Source organism: Dysidea avara, chromosome 9, assembly GCF_963678975.1.
Source record: "Dysidea avara chromosome 9, odDysAvar1.4, whole genome shotgun sequence".
Lineage (NCBI taxonomy): Eukaryota > Metazoa > Porifera > Demospongiae > Dictyoceratida > Dysideidae > Dysidea > Dysidea avara.
Genome location: NC_089280.1, coordinates 33,171,876 through 33,176,887, shown reverse-complemented (window position 1 = coordinate 33,176,887; position 5,012 = coordinate 33,171,876). Strand labels below are relative to the sequence as shown.

At 39.3% G+C, this 5,012-nt stretch overlaps 1 long non-coding RNA gene across 1 annotated transcript; it reads right to left on the bottom strand.

Annotated features, from left to right (window-relative positions):
* Positions 1 to 4,200: 4,200 nt before the first annotated feature.
* On the bottom strand, positions 4,201 to 4,522 carry LOC136267090 (uncharacterized). The gene is made up of 3 exons (XR_010706507.1): positions 4,469 to 4,522; positions 4,289 to 4,423; positions 4,201 to 4,239 (listed from the first exon to the last, which is right to left on the bottom strand). It is a non-coding gene; the product is annotated as an uncharacterized lncRNA (long non-coding RNA).
* Between the last annotated feature and the right edge of the window lie 490 nt (positions 4,523 to 5,012).

Here is a 5,012-nt window from a genome sequence, read left to right as displayed (position 1 = left end):
AGGCTTGCGACTGTGGTCAGGCAGGCAGGCAGGCAGGCAGGCAGGCAGGCAGGCAGGCAGGCAGGCAGGCAGGCAGGCAGGCAGGCAGGCAGGCAGGCAGGCAGGCAGGCAGGCAGGCAGGCAGGCAGGCAGGCAGGCAGGCAGGCAGGCAGGCAGGCAGGCAGGCAGGCAGGCAGGCAGGCAGGCAGGCAGGCAGGCAGGCAGGCAGGCAGATTAAAATACAAGTTTTAGCAATTAAAAAAATATATATCTGGCCTCCTGTAAGTGTTTTCTTGTATTTAATGCTGTATTTGTTGTTAGATAGACTAATGTTATTCTGTAAAAGCAATCTAAACCAAAATAGCCAAGCTGTAAATAAAGAGTGTGGCCCCCAAAAAGGCCAGGATGAAAAAACATATGAAATCCAAGGTGGTGGCCAAGAAATGGCTGTGATGGTAGGTTAATGGCAAAAATTTTAATTACAACAATTCAGGTGAATTTGGTGCCGAATCCTAGTGGAGGAGGCAATGCAAATTCACCTGAATTGTTGTAATTAAAATTTTTGCCATTAACCTACCATTACAGCCATTTCTTGGCCGCCACCTTGGATTTCACATCTTTTTTCACCATAGCCTTTTTGGGGGCCACACTCTTTTTTTACAACTTGGCTGTTTTGGTTTAGATATCACTTCTTTTGTATTGCAAGCCATACAGCCGGCCATTGACTGGCTTTGGTGCTTCCTTCTAACTTGTTTTTTTTTTTCTTTTCTGCAGGAACTGTGGAACAAAGGAAGAAATGTTGTCTACAGTTTTTTGTCTGATTGAAAATATTTGTATATTTAACAATGAAAGAAAATCATACTGTAGGTAATAAGGTGACTTCTTATACATAACTGAACTGTAGCTGAAACTCAGATTGTTTGTAGCTGAACTCTTTTCAGGGTGACTTGTTTCTAGCTGAACTCTCTACATGGTGATTTGTTTTCAACACATATTTTTACAGGGTGATTTGTTTGTAGCTGATCCCTATAAGGTAACTTGTATCTAGCTGATATCTCTACAGGGTAACCTTTCTGTAACTGATCTCTCTACAGGATGGTTTCTTTGTAGCTGAACTCTCTACAAGGTAACTTCTTCTAGCCGATCTCTTTACAGGGTGGCTTGTTTGTAGCTGAACTTTCAACTTGATGGTTTCTTTGTAGCTGAATTCTCTACAAGGTAACTTCTTCTAGCTGATCTTTCTACACGGTGACTTGTTTGTAGCTGAACTCTCTACATGATGGTTTCTTTGTAGCTGAATTCTCTACAAGATGATTTGTTTCTAGCTAATCTCTCTATAGGGTAACTTCTTTGTAGCTGAATTCTCTGCAGGATGATTTCTTTGTACCTGATCTCTCTACAGGGTGACTTGTTTGCAACTGAACTCTGTACAGGGTGGTTTTTTGTAGCTGAACTCTCTACAAGGTGACTTCTTCTAGCTGATCTCTCTACAGGGCGATTTGTTTGTAGCTGAATTCCCAACAGGATGATTTGTTTGCAGCTGACCTCTCTACATGATGGTTTCTTTGTAGCCAAACTCTGATGTGGTTGTAGCTGAACTCTCTACAGGATGGTTTCTTTGTAGCTGAACTCTCTGTAAGGTGATTTCTTCTAGTTGATCTCTCTACAATGTAACTTCTTGTAGTTGATCTCTCTACTGGGTGACTTGTGTCTAGTTGTACGCTCTACAAGGTGATTTGTTTGTAGCTGAATACTCTACATGGTGATTTTTTGTAGCCAAACTCTCCACAGGATGATTTGTTTGTAAATGAACTCTCTACAAGATGGTTTCTTTGTAGCTAATGTCACTACAGGTGACTTGTTTCTAGCTGATCTCTCTACAAGATGGTTTCTTTGTAGCTGAACTCTCTACAGGGTGATTATTTTCTAGCTGAGGCTGCTGAGCTCTCTCCAGAGTGATCACTTCACAGCTGAACTCTCTACAAGGTGGCTTCTTCTATCTGATCTCTCTACAATGTGATTTATTGATAGCTGAACTCTCTACAAGGTGACGTTTTCTAGCTGAGCTCTCTCTTGTTTCTAGCTGATCTATCTACAGAGTAACTTGTTAGTAAAGCTGAAGTCTTTACATGGTGGATTTTGGTTGTTAAACTCTCTACATGAAGACTTGTTTGTAGCAGAATTTCTACAGAGTGAATTGCTTGCAGCTGAACTCTCTACAGGGTACATGACTTGTTTATAGCTGAACTCTCTTCAGTGTGACTTGTAATATTCTGAATCACTACAGCAATATATTTGTAGCTGAACTCTCTATAGGGTGACTTGTTTCTTGCTGAACTGTCTATAAGATTAACTGTTTGCAGCTGAACTCCCTACAGAATAAATGTAATAGAATTCTATAATGGAGTAAATAAATTAGCCGAATGCTCTATTAGGGTGACTGTTCTATTAGAGTATCTCGATCTCGCATTTGCTACACGGAGTTGGCTTTCGAATTATAAATCAGTGGTTTGTAATCAGATCCTTCTGTACTACTGCAAGGACTTTCTATGAAGATTATTCCAGCTATACACCGATTTTCAGCTCATTGCTCTAAGCGGTTTGCCTAGTATGCGTGAAAACTAATACTTTTTTATTCATAAAAATCGATCGCGTAATTGTGACACAGGTTGGGTTTTGTGTCATATCTCCGTGGTCTTTATCTCGATTCCTTTCAAACCACCAAAAGGCACTCCTACGATGGTTACTCCATTTACATAGTAATTTTCAACTCATTCCATGAAGCGGTTTACCCTGTAGGCGTGACAACAAATCGATCTTGTTTTATTTATTTATTTATTATAAGGCGTTACAGCACAAGTGCTGAAGGTCTGTAGGACACCTGGTCCTACAGTCTGTTTAAAGTTGTTACAGAAAGTGTGTTTGAAAAGGTGGAGAAAGGAGAAAAAAATCCATGACTGGACCTATGGACCTAGGCAGCCTCGAACCTGCAGCTATCCGATTAACGCTCGAACGCTTTTATGCGAATAATCGGTCATAACTCCCGAACCATTCATCGGATTTTCACCCAATGTGATGCTAGGATTCGTCTTTGGACTCCCTTTCTGTGTGCCAAATTTCAAGGCGATCGGTGTACGCATTTTCGTTTTATAGCAATTTTTGCAAGTGTGCGAAAACACGTAGAAGAAAAAAAACAAAGAAAAAAAAAACAAACTTTGGGAGCTCGTATCTCGGACATTGCTGGAGCGATGTCCATCAAATTTGGTATGCAGACTCCCCTGGTTGACGGGCAACTGTGTAGCAAATTTGGTTCCAATCGGATAAGGGATCACCGAGATACAAAAGTGTGAAAATGATGTTTTCTTTCTTCCAGTCAATATACCCACGGTGTGCGCGCCGGCTTCTTGGGCTGAACGACACACTATCGTGTGTCTTGATTTTCATCCTGTGAGATGTTTTTCTAGGATGGTTTATAAAGGCAGCATTTAGGCGGTGCTTGTCATTTTGGGAGGATCCCTACTTAAACGGTACTACTGTACCATTTAGTACTGTTTAATAAGAACATTTCTATTTTATCACTCACTCATTTTAGGTATTAATGTATGCCTACCTTCATCATCATTGATAGTCACACTGGTAGTATCAGACTTGATGGTTATTGGTAAACAAGTTGATACTAGTCTAATGGTAATGGAGAATATCTTATCACCATCTTGTGCCATATTATCAGTGATATCCACATCAAATGATGATGATGTCACTCCACTACTAATAGTCACATTAAACACTAGTGGAGCTCCTGATCTATCATAGTCAATACCAGCTGTAGTAGAATATCTCTCAACTTTACACCAACAATTAATAACTACTACCTTTGGCTGATCCATCATTCACACTAACTTCTACTATAACATCTTCAGAGGTTGTCCTGTTTAGTATTAGACCAACTGATAATGGAGTCATGTTCTCTTCAATAAAATATTGTGATTGGTCAAATGACAACATTACACCTGTTGGTCAGTAATAACACAACATAATCACTAACACTTCTCCTACCATCATTATCTCTTATCATCACTTCACTAGTATCATCACTTCCACTAATAACTCCACAAGATGAGGATAGAACACTAAGCGTTAGTGTAAATGTTTCATCACATTCTGCAGTGTTGTCATCAATGATGTTTATAGTGAATAATGTTGATATCTTATTAGCTGGTACAGTAACAGTAACAGTACGTCTTCTGTAATCATCTCCTCCTACAATTATGGTCTACAAATTAAGTACACATCACACAGTATTACATACTTTCAGCAGTCTCATCCATTAAACTGATCATCACATCAAATGGTTTGGATGATGGTTGATTCAGTACTATCATTATCATCACTTCATCACTGTCTTCCCTTACTTCATATGATGTCTTGTTAAAGTTCACCTCAACTGTATAATATTACCACCTACACTGACTACTGATTCATCACTGACCTGTACTATCTGTGATCTTTCCTGTAGATCTGCTTCTCCCTACTTTTATTTGAGAATATTTGCTTGTTAGGGACAAGACGATGTCAAAAATTTCATCTCCTTCCACCTCCTCATCACAACTCACTGATACATTAACTGTTTTACTCACTTCTCCAACACCAAATATTATGGTAATTGGATTAGAGTCAAAGTCTACAACTGATCCTATCACAGTACAGTAATCACTAGTTCATGCATTGTGTTACTTGTTAATGTATCCCTCACCTCTTGCTGACACTCGTGATTGTTCAGAAGGAGTCACCACTACTTCAATAGGTGTGATAGATGAGCCTCCTGATATTATCACTACAACTTCTACATGTCCTGATGACTCTGAACCAAAAAATCTTCTAGACTTAAACTCCACTACCAACACTACATAACACATAACCCACATTCTAATAACACTTTATAGGGAAATTTATACTATAGGGCTTTTATTTCCATAAAATTTTTTAGACATATGGACTTGATTCAGTATAACAATATAACGTTCATATAATGG